This window comes from Cryptomeria japonica, chromosome 5, assembly GCF_030272615.1.
Source record: "Cryptomeria japonica chromosome 5, Sugi_1.0, whole genome shotgun sequence".
Classification (NCBI taxonomy): Eukaryota; Viridiplantae; Streptophyta; class Pinopsida; order Cupressales; family Cupressaceae; genus Cryptomeria; species Cryptomeria japonica.
This window is the reverse complement of record NC_081409.1, coordinates 578,580,765-578,597,868: the sequence shown is the minus strand read 5'-3', so window position 1 is coordinate 578,597,868 and position 17,104 is coordinate 578,580,765.

Genomic DNA, 17,104 nt, shown 5'->3' with positions numbered 1-17,104 from the left:
ATAATACTATTTCTGTTTCTGGAGTGAAAGATAAAGGCAATACATCTGTAGCTCCTCCTAATCAAAATCTTCAGATTTTCACTGATCCATTACCTTCTCATACTTCTAATGCGATTGAGACTAATGATTCCTCTCTTTCCTCTGATGGTCTTGTGTCTATGACTCCAAATGTGATTAACTTTGTAGAGTAGCAAGAAAACCCTAAAGAACCTTCCATCACATTTGATTCCAGTGAAACCATTAGGGCACCTGATGGTCCTTTATACATAGTTGCAAAAGTCAAGAATACACCTTGCCGTGGAGTGCTTATTGATCCTTCGTGCATGGTTAATGTTATTACTGAAGAATTTCTTTTTACTTTGCAATTGAATCAAGTGATTTATGATAAAACAGATGTGCTTGTGAAACTATTTGATGCATTTTCTTCTCCCGCAATTGGTTCTATTACATTGCCTATTGAGGTCTATAACAAATCCCTTGATGTGAACTTTGCTATTATTCCATCTTCCGAACAATTTCGTGTGAAGCTTGGCTATCCTTGGCTATCTTCCATGAAAGCTATTGCTTCTCCTATACATAAGTGTTTGAAATTTCCCCATAATGGTGAAATTGTTACTGTCAATCATAGCCTCTTTAAACCAGCTGAAAGAACCTCTAGTGTTCCTCTTGATTACTTTTGGCCTAAACAATTCCAATCCCTTCCTCCGCGAAGTGATCATCTTTTCAAATCTTATCAAAAGTGGAAAACAGATATGATCCTATCTTTAAGTGAACCTAGAACACCTAAACTTGACATTCCTATCATTCTTGAGAAGGAAGTTCCTCCTTTGAAAGATAAAACTAATGTCTTTCCTCAAGAAGATTCCCAACCCATCCCTATGGATGTGACTATGTCTATGTCTAATAAACTTCCTAAAAGTAGACCTATACCTCCTCGTCATGATGGACTTGGTCTTCTTCCTAAACCAAATATTCCTCCCTTATATGGAGCAGTTCCTCCTCCTTCCTTTTATAGAGAGAAGAGACCTTCTTCTCCTCCTATTATCCAGCCTAAGAGACCACAACCTAAACACCCAAGTGATAGGGATGAGAACATTCCTCCTCCTCAATCTTCTTCACTTCCTACTAAGACTAGACGAAATCGTTCTGCACGTGAACGCCGACGAAAGCATCGTCTTAGAGCTCAAGCAGCTGCTTCTCAAACTTTGCCATCTCCAAAAACACCTTCAACGAGCATTATTCCATTTTCTCCTCAGCCGAACATTGAGCCTAAATCTCCTAAACATAAGATGCATGATGGTCTTGATCCTGTGCGAGTTAAAGATCCTATTTTTATAAATCTTGATGATGATATAGATGAAAATGTTATTCATGATGAAAATATTACTTCTCTTGCTTCTGATAGTGAATATGAACTTGTTGATGTTGATAACCATTTATCTAATGAATTTTCTAAAGCACTTATCCTAGCTCCTAGACAAGAACAATGTGGCTCGGAACATGAACATAGCCCTTGTTTGGATCTTGTGATAGCTCCATCTGTCGTGTTGAATGTTCCTCCTCTAGCGTGTTCCCTGCCTTCCCGAAACATTGATCAGGAAGATCGGGGGGTAGATGACGTGCTAGACTAGTTACATTAGCATAGCAGATTCTCTCCTCCTCTCTTGTGTTACTTCTTCTATATGTTATTCTCATTCTTCTATTTGTTGTCCTTAGTGTTGTCTACTTGAGGACGATGCAAAGCATTGAGATCTCTCGATCTCTCTCATGTTGACTCAAAAGACACATGTGTTCCCTTCTTCTAGGTGACCTTCCTTGATTGGGGAATGAAGAACAATTATGCATACATACATATGATATATACATGACTTATCATACAGCATACTGACCCCAAGGAAAGCGAAGTCACCTCGTGCTTTGTGTTTTGTGTCTATTATCCTTGGGCTTATCTCACACTTGGGGGCTAAATCCTTGCGATAACGTGCTCCTTTCCTTTCTCATTCTTATGTGTATCACTACGTTAAAACAATCACCCCCGGTGAGGCATGTGCGATCGCTTTAACGTAGGGGGGCATACATCCCGTTCATATCTTTTCAAGATACTTGAGAATTTCTTGGCAAATTTAGCTTTGCCTTGAAAATTCTTGATATCTTTCTTGCATGACTCATAGTGAGGGAACCTTACTACTGACAGTCATGGTTCTCCTTCATGATCTTCCCTTTTACTTTGTCAATCAAAGTCGTAAGATCCTTAGTCCACTGGGGGCTTGGTGTATCTTGCCTCCTTGATGTGGTGAAAGTCTTTCAATGTTGTTTCCTTGTACTTTACCGGAAGTATGAGCGTACATACTCCCGCTAAAGTGGGGGCTAAATGTAGCATCCTAAAATTGCGACACTTGCAATTTCGACTGCATTTTGGTCTTCACGATGGTGACGCAACACGCAACCTGAATGGAGACCCCGAAGCTTGCTCACGACACCAAAAACTGCATTTTTCAAGTACCCTGGCCTGAACCTCCTTGCACCCTGCTGTCCCGGGAGGTGGGACCAGAGCGCCCAGCGCCCTGGTCCCTCAGGACTAGGGCGCCCAGCGCCCTGGTCCCCAGGACCATGGCGCCCAACGCCCTGGTCCCTGGGTCCTATTTTGGGCTCGGTCTCCTAAGGGGTCTCGGGTCTTTTTGTTTGCAATTTGGAAATTAACTTTCCTGGTCGGCCTAATTTCGGGAAAATCAGTCTATCAGCCCTAATTGACAAGTATATAAACTACATTTTTCTCTCTCATTTGGCATGAAGAAGATATGTGTACAAAGCGTGGAAACTATACTCAAGCATTCAAGCATTCAAGCATTCCTTCTAAGTCTCCATTCAAGGCTAAGTGTTGCATTCAAGACAAGGATTCAACCATTGAAGAGGAGATCACATACAACATACAACATACAACATCTAAACCTTCGCACATAAGGATACAAACATCCTTAGAACAAGGTATTAGTACTTGTTTTACAGTCATTTACATTTACATCTCTTGCTCATTTCTTGGTTAATTCCAAAACCGGGGTTTGACCTAAAGGCAAACCCCTAATCCCTAACCCCCCAATCGTCTTCGCTTTTTTGTGTGTAGGTTGCAGGTACGCGGCTGAGATTGAAGATCTGGAATCCTTGTGCAGAGACGAACAGATCCCCCTTCGTTTCGTGGATTTTTCGGAGGACCGTGGCGCCGGGCGCCATCGTCCTGACAACTTTTGCTCAAATTTGCAGGACAGCGCCGTATCGACATTTTACTGCTAATTCCAGGTCCGCAGCTTCATACTGTATTCCTATCTCAGTTTATAAGCGAATCTTTGTCACTTTCTATGCATTCCTAGCTTAATTCTCCTATGCACATTCTTTACAAAAGAGGGTAGCCTTGCTATCTTAACCCTTGAAACTCATTTAGCATTCAATCTTGCATTGCGTGGGATTGGATCTTGTGGGTTTCAACCCCTCTTTTGAATGTAAAGTCTCCCCCCTAAGTGAAAACCATCGAATCCTAGCGAACCTCCCTTCTCTCTCCTTGGAGTTGGAAGAGGGGAGAGCAACTAGGGTTCGATCGCGATTTTTCTGCTTTACAATCTCAAAGATGCATTGTGGTTGTGTAACATGACTTATTTCAGGTTTGTGGCCTTCGGTGATTATTTTTAGGTAAGTTGGAAGATCCAATAGACGAATTTTTGTGTAGAACAGTGGTTATTAGTAGTAGCACGTGAAGATTCATTGTGTGGATCGTAAAGAGTGATTTTGGCGGTTATTTGTGTGCTTGAGGTTGTTAAGATGACATGTGGGGAGCATGTGGATATTTTTTTTTGCTTTGCATGATTGGTTTTAATTGGATTGAGCCGACTTGTGTACACGTGTCATCTTTTGTGCCATGTTCTTGAAGCCAACATGATGGAGACCTAAATTGATGTTGTAGATATATTAGACCGATTGATTTGATCATTTAGGATATCAATGATTATGTATAATGTGCTTATGAGTTATTGTGCACAGTTTCACGTGTGTAGTTGAAAGATTTGTGCTCTAGAATATAACAGAACAACATAATAGAGCACAATGTTGCATAGTTGAGTAAGATACAACATTTTGTGCTTAACTAGAACTATTTTAGGAATTTGTAGATGTTGTTTATCAGTTCAGACATTCTAATTATTATATGTAATCTTTTGTAAGGCAATGAGTCTTCCGAGGTTGTATCCCTTACTTGTAATTGAGCAATGAGCTCTAGGTAGTGTGTCTGAATGCATGTACATTCCCCTTATGTAATATTTTTATATTTATAATAGAGTATATTAATATTGTGGGTTTGAATCCCATTGTGGTTTTTCCCTTAATCAAGTTTCCACATAAAAATCTTGGTTTTATGGTGTTGCTGATCTTTTCTTTGTGTTTCTACACTTTACTTTTCTTCATTTCCATTAAGTGGTTGAAAGAATAAGTTAATAAAATTAAAAATTGCAGAACACTAATTCACCCCCCCTCTTAGTTTTCCTTGATTCCATAAATTGGTATAAGACCCTAGTTCCTCGGAAGAAGCCTAATATCTTGAGGAGGATCCAGGAAAGTGAATCAATGGATTTGGGTAGTTTGAAGCAACAACTTGTTGTAGCAATTGAGGATTTTGATTCAGCCCAAGTTGAGGTTCGACAAGTGAAAGTAAACCTTAGAGATGCTAAGAAATTCATTGATACATTGAAGGATTAGTTGAACAAGTCAAGGGAGAAGAGAAAGGAGCTTTTTGATCAACTTAAGAAGAAAGAAAGTCAAAGCATTAATGAAGAAGCCTTGAAGGAAAAGACAAAAGAATATGACAGACTTGCTAGAGCTAATACAATCCAGAAGAATGAGATGGAAGCCATTGTGATGAGATTGACAAAGGAGATTGAAGAAAGGAAGAAGAATGAGGAGAAGCTTTCTCAATCCCTAAAAGATAAATCTGAAGAATGTTGTAGACTTGAGAATGAGAATGATCAACTAAAGCAGGAATTGCATAAAACCAAGGAAGATCTTGGAAAGCAGATCCTTTTTCTTAAATATGATCTTGAAGTTGCAAATGAGTATAAGGAGAAGTTCTGGATTAGTTCAGTTAGGCTAGATGAGATGCTTGCAAGTTAGAAGAATCCTCATGACACACAAGGCATTGGATTTGAGAAAGTGAAAGCTCCAAGTCATCTCAACAAAAGAACAACTCAAGAAGGCCTCTAGTAAGGCAACCTAATGCTCATAAGTTCAATGGTAACTATTTTTTTGCAATAAATTTGGTCATATGGCTAGTCAGTATAGAAATAGGATGATCAATAATGGTCCATCTTTTACTGGTGAATGTTTCAATTGCAATAAGTATGGTCACAAGGAAAATGAGTGTAGAAGTGTGATGAATAACTTTCAAAATAGGAGAAATGTTAGATGTTATGCATGTAGTAGGTTTTCAGACATGTTTCTAATCAATGCAGATCAAGAATAAGACAAATGAACTTCAGACCTAGATAAAGAAATATTGTTTGCTATGCTTGCAACAAATCCGATCACATTGCTGAGTATTGCTAAGTTGAGGAGATCAAAGATCAGATGAAGAAGACTTGGGCCAAGAAGAGTGATGACAATGCAGTATATGGGTTCGCACCTGATTCCAGTGCTGGAACCTCATCCGATAATCAAGCTAAGGCATCTGGCCTTAGGTGGAGGTTGTCATGAAAATATTTCAAACCCCCCGTTTGAGATCCGTGCCCATTTTTGATAGGTTTTAGAGGTGTATGCACTGATCACAAATGATTTTAAGGGATTTTCAGAAGAATTTGGATAGATTTGAAGGTCCAAAAAAGATCTTTGTGAAATGCAGAGTATATGGAAGTATTAGGGATTGCGATGAAAAGTTAGGTTTGTAGACAATAAAAAGTGACTTAATCACTTCATTTGTCACTTTTCATTCAAAGCAAAAAGAGAAGAAGAGCGCAGTGAAAGAGAATTTGCAAAGATTCTGAGTGATATCTAGATTTGGTGTGCGATCTTGCATCTAGTTGAAAGGTATTTAATAGTAAAACCCCTTGTCGAGCCAAGTACACAAAGAGTTCATATGGTTGGACAAGCCCCATAAGATCACTAAGACAATTATTCAAGCTGTAACTGGATTATGTGCATTAAGAGGGCTACCATCCTTGAAGGCCATAAAGAATGACATTGTGACTAATGCAACATGGTGAAAATTTGATAAATGGGAAATGACAATTAACGACATCCTAGAGCATGATATCAGGTTTGCATCAATGGTCATTGGCTATAAGATCTATTATTCCAGCAGAGACAATTCTATTTTTGGTACTGCCATATACGTTGCTTATGAAATGATGAGGGAGAATAAGAAATATAATCTTTGTGAGTTTCTCTGGAGTGAGCTTATTAAGAACATAAAGAAGATCAAAGAAAATAAGAAACATCCTTTCAAGTTTGGAACAATGCTTCTATGTTTACTTTTCTACTTTGTGAAAGAGGTTCTCGATTTTGGGCAAGTGCAGTGGGCCTTTGACAGACTGATAGGAGTTTAGATCTGGGAATACTTATAAAATTTTGGTGACTCTAAGGTCCAGAATAAGAATCTATGGGGTTACTTCAAAAACTTCTAGAAGGAAATGCATGAGAGGGAGAGAATCCCTAAGACCATTGTAGAAAAATATAAGGACACCATCTGCTTTATGGTAAATACAGATCAGTGTTTAATGGAAGCCATAGAGCCTTAGATGGTATGGATTATGCCAATGGGATATGAGGTGGAAGAACATATTTTGGAACTATATGCACAACATATGTTGAGAAAACCAATGGACCCTAATGAGGAGAGGTTTGGCACATACAAGGAGAAAAGCCTAAAATTGTATCAGTAGTCCAAGAAGACTACAATAGAAAAGAAGGTCTAGAAAGAGGTTGAGGCTCTTGAAGAGAGCATGAGGATAACCAAGGAGGCTATCCAAAAATACATAGAGAGGAACATTCTCTCCAAGGAGAAAATAGTGAAGGTGGAGAAGACCAAACCGACAACAACTCCCAAGCCAAGTCAAGCCATAAGTGCAACTCCCTCCTCCAGTCCTGCAAAGCCAACAAGCAAGCTAGAATCTTCAATCAAGCCATTCGGTGGTGGTGAGAAGAATAGGAAGATAGTTAGATTTGTGACTATGTATGAAGAAGAGACTGAATCTGATGAGGTGGTGAAGGGTGAAGGCCAAAGCTCCAAAAGTCACCAGAATCACAAAGGAGAAGGTTTCTGGTAGAACAAGATCCAAAAAGAAATCCAAGACATATGAGTTTGATGAGGCATTGAAACAAGGTAAATTCACTATTGTACCTCCTATAATATTAGAACCGATTGTGAATGAAGTTGTTAAGAATGGTAACCTGATACCATTTGCAGAATGGTATGACAATTTTGATGAATCTGAAAAAACAACTTTGGAAGAAGCAACTGTAGAATACTTAAATGTATATAGTAAAGGTTTGATAGAGCTAATGACACTCATAGCCAAGAGCTTGTATGACATTTTGGATGCCAGAAGACAAAAAAAAAAAAGCAAGATGGGAATTTGAAAGAATGTATATTAGTCAGCTTATGTTCAATCATTTCTAAGGAAGAGATATATAGATTACTTAGATTAGAAAAGAATGAAATCAAGAGTAAACACAAAGAAAATAAAATCATGTTAGGGAAGATTGATGAAGTTGCAAGGGAAACAAAGAAGATTTTGACCAAATTTTTGTTGGATAATCAGTATGAAATTAGTTAGGTCAAAGGACAAGAGGAATCTAATCCAAAAGAGTAGAACATGCCATCTATTAGGTCCCAGAGACAACTGAGAGGGGGGGGGGGGGTGAATCAGTTGTCTAATAAATTCAAACCAAAACTAATTAACCACTTAATGCTTAATGCTGGTAAACCAGTTAAGTATGCCCGTAGACAGTGTTAACAGTAAATCGCTATACCGGTAAGGATTAATGCATGAAACATAAATATAAAGTCATCCACAACACTTGACACCAATATTTGTACGTGAAAACCCTATAAGGAGAAAAACCATGGTGGGAAACCTTACCCACAATCAGATGATACTACTGCAGATAGTAAGTGTACAAAAGGGGTCTGCACATGCAGAAAGGCCAACAGCCTAGAGCTCACTGCTCAATCACAAATGGGAATCGCACTGACTACAGTTGGATGGTTAAATCCAATAAGAATGTACTGTACAAAATAGCATCTTCATATGTTGGATTCAGTACCGGTGTAATGTTGATATGCTTCTACAAAAACCTAACTTCACCTTCAAATGATGTCTTCGTGTATGCCTTTGCTTGATCTTGCATATACCTTCACTTAAATCTTTTTTTGCATTCCACACTTGATCTTTACAAATAAGATCTTACATTTATACCATACCCTAAGACCAATTTTAGTAGGTCGGCTTTACAAGATATTACAATAAAAACATTTTACAAATAATATAATATCCGATGCAATAACCAATTAAACATGTCAGCTTAATGCATTTACAACAACAATAAATCATCTCCATAGCATGCCAAGCTGATCTGGAAAAGATAAACCTGCCGATGTAACCCTAGATAACCTGGACCTATTTGCTGGTAAAAGCAAATATGCAAATATGAATATACCAATGATTATTACTTCAAAATAAAGTGTCCACACGATGTCTTCGACATTACCAAGTGTCTTTCATGTCATTCCAGGTACTGATGAACAATATATCCTGCCAGTGAATCATATATCAGTAACTATTGCACAGATTACTGCTTGCCGGTGAATGTTGCTAGATCTCCAAAGTAGGTGTATTCAGTAGGTGTTGACATCAATGACAAAACCATACCAAAATACCAACAATCTCCCCCTTTGGCATTGATGGCAACACAAAATGGAAAAACCATCAAAGTGCCAAAACAGAAATGCCAAATACAAAAACCAACAATCTCCATTTCTCTGCCTAGGAGTAACAATACCAATCTTTCATACCAATTTCTCCTTAAATGTGTTTTTCAAAATCTCTCCCCTAAAATCTCATTTTCTTACCAAAAAGATAATGTGTTTTTCCATAGATATCTCTCCACCTTTGACATCAAATGCCAAAGTCACAAAAAGTCAAGTTCATACAAAATACCAACCAATTCAATATACCAACTACTCCCCCTGAGAAGTGGCTTCCTCATCAAATACTGGAATAAAAGATTTATCCATTTAATTCTATCGATTGATGACAATCATCAACTGTCTAAGTCTCTATTGGTGGTGGTATGAATCCAAGTTGATTTCTAAGATACTCAAAAGTTTCCTTAGGCAAAGGTTTTGTGAAAATATCCACAAGCTATTTTTTAGTATTCACATAAACCAGTTTTATCTCTTTTTCTTCAACTTTTTCCCTTAGAAAATTCAGTTTGATAGAAACATGTTTTTTTTAAGAATGTAATACCTAATTTTTAGATATATCAATTGCTGCAGTGTTATCACAGTATATAGTAATAGGTTCCTTGCATTTTACCTTTATGTCTTTCAACATTTGCTTAAGCCAAAGTACCTGTGTACAGTTTGTTGCTGCTGCAACATATTTTGATTCTGCTATTGATAAAGATGTACAACTCTGTTTCTTACTCAACCAAGAAACTAATCTCTTTCCAAGAAAGAATGCTCCTCTAGTGGTGCTTTTTCTATGATCCACATCTCCTGCCCAATTTGCATCTGTATATGCACATAGATCAAAATTTTCATCTTTAGGATACCATAATCCAAGATTTGATGTGCCTTGTAAGTACCAGAAAATCCTTTTCACTGTTGATTCATGATTTTCCTTAGGATTACTCTGAAATCTAGAAACAATACATACTGCATTCATAATATCAGGCCTGGTTTGTGTCAAATACAATAGACCTCCTATCATAGATTTGTATCTAGTTGGATTAACAGGTGTAGATTCATCCTTTTGAGATAATTAGTCATTTGTAGTTATAGGTGTGCTTACCGGTTTAGAGTTCTCCATCCCAAATTTATTAAGTAGTTCTTTCAAGTACTTAGATTGACTAAAAAATATACCTTTTTCAGTCTGTACAATCTGCAATCCTAAAAAGAATTTTATTTCTCCAATCATAGACATTTCAAATTCTTGCTGCATTTCAAGAGAAAATTCTTTACATAATCCATCTTCTCCTCCAAATATTATATCATCAACAAATACTTCAATAATCAAGATGTCATCATTAGTTACTTTGTAATATAAATTGCTATCTGCATTTCCTTTGGTAAAACCAATCTTTAAAAGATACTTATCCAATCTTGCATACCAAGCTCTTGGGGCTTGTTTCAATCCATACAAAGCTTTTCTTAACTTGCAAACCATATCATTGTCATCTGTCAAAGAAAATCCATCAGGTTGTTCAATATAAACTTCCTCTTCAAGATCTCCATTCAAAAATGCACATTTAATATCCATTTGATAAACTTTGTAATCCTTGTGAGTTGCAAAAGCCAAGAATAGTCTAACTGCCTCAATTCTGGCTACTGGTGCAAAGGTTTCATTGTAATCAACTCCTTCTTTCTGAGAATATCCCTTACACACTAGTCTTTCTTTATTTTTGACAACCTTACCATCTTCATCAAGTTTGTTTCTAAATACCCATTTGGTTCCAATTACATTTTTATTTTTAGGCCGGGGAACTAATGTCCAAGTATTATTTTTCTCAATTTGTCCTAATTCTTCTTCCATAGCTTTAATCCAAAATTTATCTTCACATGCCTCATTGATAGATGATGGTTCAATTTGAAAAATAGGACATACCTCTTCATTTTCCAATCTTCCTCTTGTCATAACTCCTTTAAATTTGTTTCCAATTATCTAATCTTCAAAATGATTCAGTCTTACATACTGGGGTGTCTTAGTTTGCTGTTGTTCTTCAATTATTGTGGAATCCTTTGATGATACCGGGGTAACTGGATCTTCATTTTGTACTGGTGGATTCAATGTAGGTTCATTTGTCATAACTTCTATTTTCGGTTTAGAGTCTATATACCTTGAAGTTCCTCTGAATTGTTCATCAATATTTACATTTGTACTCTCAACAATTTTCTGCAATCTTTTATTAAAACATCTATATGCCTTGCTCTTAGATGAATAACCAAGAAATATTCCTTCATCACTTCTAGGATCAAATTTGCCTATATACTCATCTCTTCTAATATAACATTTACTTCCAAAAATTCTGAAATACTTAAGAATAGGAATATTACCAAACCATAGTTCATGAGGGGTCTTACCAGTTTCACCTTTGATGTGAACTTTATTGAATGTATAGACAGAAGTGCTTACTGCCTCTCTCCAGTACACATGTGGTAGATTTGCTTCTGATAACATACTGCTTGTTGCATCCAAGATAGTTTTGTTTTTCCTTTCAACAACTCCATTCTGCTGTGGTGTCTGAGGTGCTGATAACTGTCTTTTGATTCCATTCACTTCACATAATGTATTAAAGTCCTTAGATGTGAATTCTCTTCCTTGATCTGATCTTAAACATTTGATTTTCTTACCGGTTTCATTTTCAACCATTGCTTTGAATAGTTTGAACTTGCCAAGTGCTTCTAATTTTTCTTTGAGAAAAGTAACCCAACACATTCTAGAATAATCATCAATAATTAGCATGAAATATCTATCACCTTGTAGGCTTTTAGTTCTAGCTAGACCACATAAATCAGTGTGAATTAAATCAAGAGCATTATTGGATTTTTCTGGAATACTTTTGAAACTAGCTCTAACTTGTTTTCCAAAATGACATTCCTTGCAAATTGTACTCTGAGGTTTCACAATTTTAGGTAGACCTCTAACTACCTTAGAAGTACTGATTTTTACCATGCAATCAAAATTTACATGACATAGTCTCTTATGCCATAACTAACTTTCATCTATATGTGCAATTAAGCATGCCTTTTCACTGTTATTCAAATGAAAGATATTACCTCTAGTCTGATTACCAGTTGCAATTTCCAAACCAGTTCTATTCATGATTTTGCATTTTCCATTTTTAAATTGTAACTGAAAACCTTTGTCAACTAATTGACCAACACTTAAAAGATTATGCTTTAATCCTTCAACATAGTAGACATTGTCAGTGTTATGTTTACCATCAAGAGATATTGAACCCTTACCTTTGATTGAACAGGCTTTGTCATCTCCAAATCTTACTAAACCTCCATTGTATTCTTGAAAGTTCAAGAATTTACCTTTGTCTCCAGTCATATGATGTGAGCATCCTGAGTAAAAAATCCATTCATCCTTTGATTCAGTTTTAGCTGCTAGGGCTTGTTCTACCGGTTGAGCAATAGGTGCTGGTTGATCTTCTGTTATAGCAACAAAAACCCATCCATTGTCTGTTGGATCCCCATCAGAATCATCAGTCACACCTTCATCAACAATGTAACAAGATTTATCTTTGTTTTTCTTAAATCTGTATCTCTGATATTCAGGATTAGGCTTGTATGTTCTTCTAGCTTCTTCTCTTAGTCTAGCATGTCTATTAGGGCATCTTGAAGCCATATGACCAATCTTATTGTAGTTAAAACATTTAAAGGGTGTTTTACCTTCATACTTACTTCCGATTGGACCTTTTGGCATTTTCCTTGCAAAAAGTGCTTCAAGTTCTTCAAGTTCTTCATTCTCCTTTCTTGTTTCTTCAAGTTCTCTTGCATAAAAGGCTCTCTAGTCCAATTTGTCAAATGATGGAGCAGATGATGTTGATGCTTTAAAGGCCAAATCAGTCTTTATAGTAGCAACAGGACCAAATTCCTCAATTTCGAAAGCTGAAAGTTTTCCAATCAATGTATCCCTAGTTATTGATGTATTAGGCATTGTTCTCAACTCATTTATAGTAGTGACCTTCATTTTATATGCCGGTGGCAAACCTCTTAATATTTTTGAAACAATCTCATCCTCACTCAAGGTTCCTCCACAACATTTGATACCCAAAACAATTTCATTTACTCTTTCCATAAAAACAGAAATCCTTTCATCTTCTTCCATTTTCAGATGTTCATACCTGACTCGGAAGCTTTCAAGTTTTGCAATTTTGACTGTGGAATCTCCTTCATTTAGTGTTTCCAAGTGATCCCAAATAGCTTTAGCAGTAGACCTATCTGATAATCCCATGATTTGTTGATCTGATAATGCGCTCAAGAGTGCTTCTCTTGCTTTGCAATCATTTTCTTCATCTTTGGCTAAGGTGGTTGGAGCAGTTTGACCAGCTACATTAGCAGTATAACCATTCTTAGTAACTTCACAGATGTCTTTACCGATGCAATTCAGATGTGTTTCCATTCTGATCTTCCATATCCCATAGTTGGTTCCATCAAGTTTAGGACTGTCCTTCCTGAAATAATTAGTAGACATTGGATCTCCTCAAGTTGTTAAACTTCTGCAAAAAGAGGACTGGGCTTTGATACCAATTGTTAGGTCCTAGAGACAACTAAGGAGAGGGGGGGGGGTGAATCAGTTGTTTGATAAATTCAAACCAAAACTAATTAACCACTTAATGCTTAATGCTGGTAAACTAGTTAAGTATGCCAGTAGACAGTGTTAATAGTAAATCACTATACCGGTAAGGATTAATGCATGAAACATAAACATAAAGTCATCCACAACACATGACACCAATATTTGTATGTGGAAACCCTGTAAGGGGAAAAACCACGGTGGGAAACCTTACCCATAATTAGATGATACTACTGCAGATAGTAAGTGTACAAAAGGGGTCTGCACATGCAGAAAGGCCAACAACCTAGAGCTCACTGCTCAATCACAAATGGGAGTCACACTGACTACAGTTGGATGGTTAAATCCAATAAGAATGTATTGTACAAAATAACATTTTCATATGCTGGATTCAGTACCGGTGTAATGCTGATATGCTTCTACAAAAACCTAACTTCACCTTCAAATGATGTCTTCGTGTATGCCTTTGCTTGATCTTGCATATACCTTCACTTAAATCTTTTTCGTATTCCACACTTGATCTTTACAAATAAGATCTTACATTTATACCATACCCTAAGACCAATTTTAGTAGGTTGGCTCTACAAGATATTACAATAAAAACATTTTACAAATAATATAATATCCGATGCAATAACCGATTAAACATGTCGGCTTAATGCATTTACAACAATAATAAATCATCTCCATAGCGTGCCATGCTGATCTGGAAAAGATAAACTCGCCAGTGTAACCCTAGATAACCTGGACCTATTTGTCGGTAAAAGAAAATATGCAAATATGAATATACCAATGATTATTACTTCAAAATAAAATGTCCACATGATGTCTTCGACATTACCAAGTGTCTTCCATGTCATTCCAGGTATCGGTGAACAATATATCCTGCCGATGAATCATATATCAGTAACTGTTGCATAGATTACTGCTTGCCAGTGAATGTTGTTGGATCTCCAAAGTAGGTGTATTCAGTAGGTGTTGACATCAATGATAAAACCATACCAAAATACCAACACCATCTTAGGTCAATCCAGAAGCAGAGTAGACAATAGATGATACTTCTTTCCTAGAAGTCCAAACTACTGAGCGGGTAGAGGTTAATGTTGAGGATGCATATACAGGGAAAGAAGATGATAGAAAGGAAAAGGTTGACAATCCTCTAGTTGATGCTACTAATCCTTCAATTTTTAAGAACACAGAAAAAGAAAAGGTTAAGGTTAAAGTTGAAGTCAAGATTGAGACAAAAGACACTGTAAAGACAATTAAAGGAAAGCAAGTCATTGATGATCCAAATTTTATTCAAGGTCTGATTAACCTTGCTTCTCTGTCTCCAATTCAAAAGTTTCAACTTTCATCATTTGCCCAAGAAAAAGCCAGTGAGGATATTTTGAAATCTCATACAGAGGATAGTATGTTGCTAACCTTGGCAACCAATATTTTGGAGAAGTAGATACCCTCATTTCAAAAGGATACTTCAGACACTCCATTCGGGAAATTAAAAAGTTTGATCAATTCCATGAATACACATTTTGAATCTTTTGAAAAGTCTATTGAGGAAACAGTCCAAAATGAATTCAACACAAAGAGACTCCACAATTTTAAAATGATGATTGCCAAAGATAGAGTCACCCTAGATGCTTGTATGGAGAACATGAAAGATATATTATCTGAAGGTCAGAATTATTGGCAATCGACACTCATTCGATGATTTCAGGTGACTTTTGGTGGTTGATTATTTATTTAGGGTTGTCATTGATGGCAACTCTTTGTGGTGGTTCAATCCGACAATCATGATCGAGCTTATCCAAAAGATGGAGGTAATCCGTAAAACATGGTATTTCAGTAATGTTTTTATCTAGAAGGATCTCCAGTGATTATGGTGTATTTTGGTGATTTGTTTTGTGATCTCAATGATATGGAAAACCTTTAGGAAGCGTGTGGTTATAATCTTTTTGTCTAGTGCTATGTTTTGTTCGCGATTGAAGCCGACTTGAAGGAGATTGTTTTTGTGGTAAGATCGGATATATAAGATCATTTTGGAAATTGATTTTTGGTGTGTTATGTGTGTGGTGATCCTTTTTTATGTGACTAAGCGCAGTTTCATGTGTGCATTTTTCTTTTAGACCAACCGGTAGCTGATAGAGATAGAGACAAAGTATTTAGTAGAGAAGAGATAGTCAAAGATTCAGAGCCTAACCATAACTCATCTTTGCATAGTCAGATGCTGATTGAGAGTTAATTTCATTGTATTTACACATTGTAAGAAAATTGTAATTCAGTGAGACTTCCTTGAGGGTTGTAGCTCTCTGGGCAACTTAATTTGAGTAGTGATCTCTAGGTAGTGAGCCTAAATGCAAGTACATTCCCATCTATGTAATATTTATGTTCTCCTAGCCATAGTATATGAATATTGTGGGTTCCAGCCCCACTGTGGTTTTTCCCTTTTTGGGTTTCCACGTAAAAATTGTTGGCATTGTGTTGTCATTGATGTCAACTGGTATAGCATGATCGGTGTGGGAGATTGAAGTGTATTTGTGACATTGATGTCAGCCAAGTATTGTAGGTCACCGGTACACAAGTTAGTGTTGGCATGTGTTGCAAGCATGCATTGGAAACCGGTATGGTATGATGATCGATATGTAATGTGTTGGCTTTGAGTGGCTACCAACAAGAATGTTACAAGAATCACACCAACATTGGAGGTGAATCATGTGAATTCCACTAGTAAGAGCTAGATGTTATACAACAAGACTCCCACCGGATGAAGAGAAGAGTGATAGAGTATGTGCTGCTTCAGTAAGTAGAGGCAATGATTGGATGCATAGACCAGTTGTCTAATCTAGAAGATGAGGAAGCCTCCATAGGATATGTTTAGAGAAGTGCACCACTTCAGCATGAGAAGATATGTTGTGCTACCAAGGCAAAAAAGGAAGAGTTAAGATGGTGATTTTACCTCCTTGGTAAACCGGTTGAGAAGAGAAATGGTCAAATGAAAATGAGGCCCTGCAGTTGCACACATGGAGTTACCGGTATGTAGATGGAAAGTGTTGTTCCCATAGATGCATAATGGATGGTAATAGTTGGTATGAAGATATCATGCACACTACTGGTATGAAGGCAAAGACATGCAAATAGGTAAACAAGGAGAATACCAACATATAACCAAGTGGACAGAGAGAAAAAGGTGATGTGTTATCGGTCAGATGAAGATGAACATGATGTGTCCTTTGAGTGTGTTGCTGATGATTAGGGTGATAAGATCCACCGGCACAAGGAAGGAGAAGGTTGATGACATGGTGTCATCAGGATGGCTACTAGTGAGCATGAGAACTGGTAAGAGAGAAAAGAGGCTAAGTGATGTGCTCCTACCTGATGAGAATGAGCATTCTATGGATAGGCATTTCTGGTGATTAGTTAAGGTGTTCCATCGACAGAAAATAAAAGTGGAGACATCATAAGTAACTGGTAAAAGGTGATATGAAGTTGTGTGTTGGCAGTACAAGTTGTAACCGGTATGTAGGCTGGCTGTTTGTTTGTGATAATGT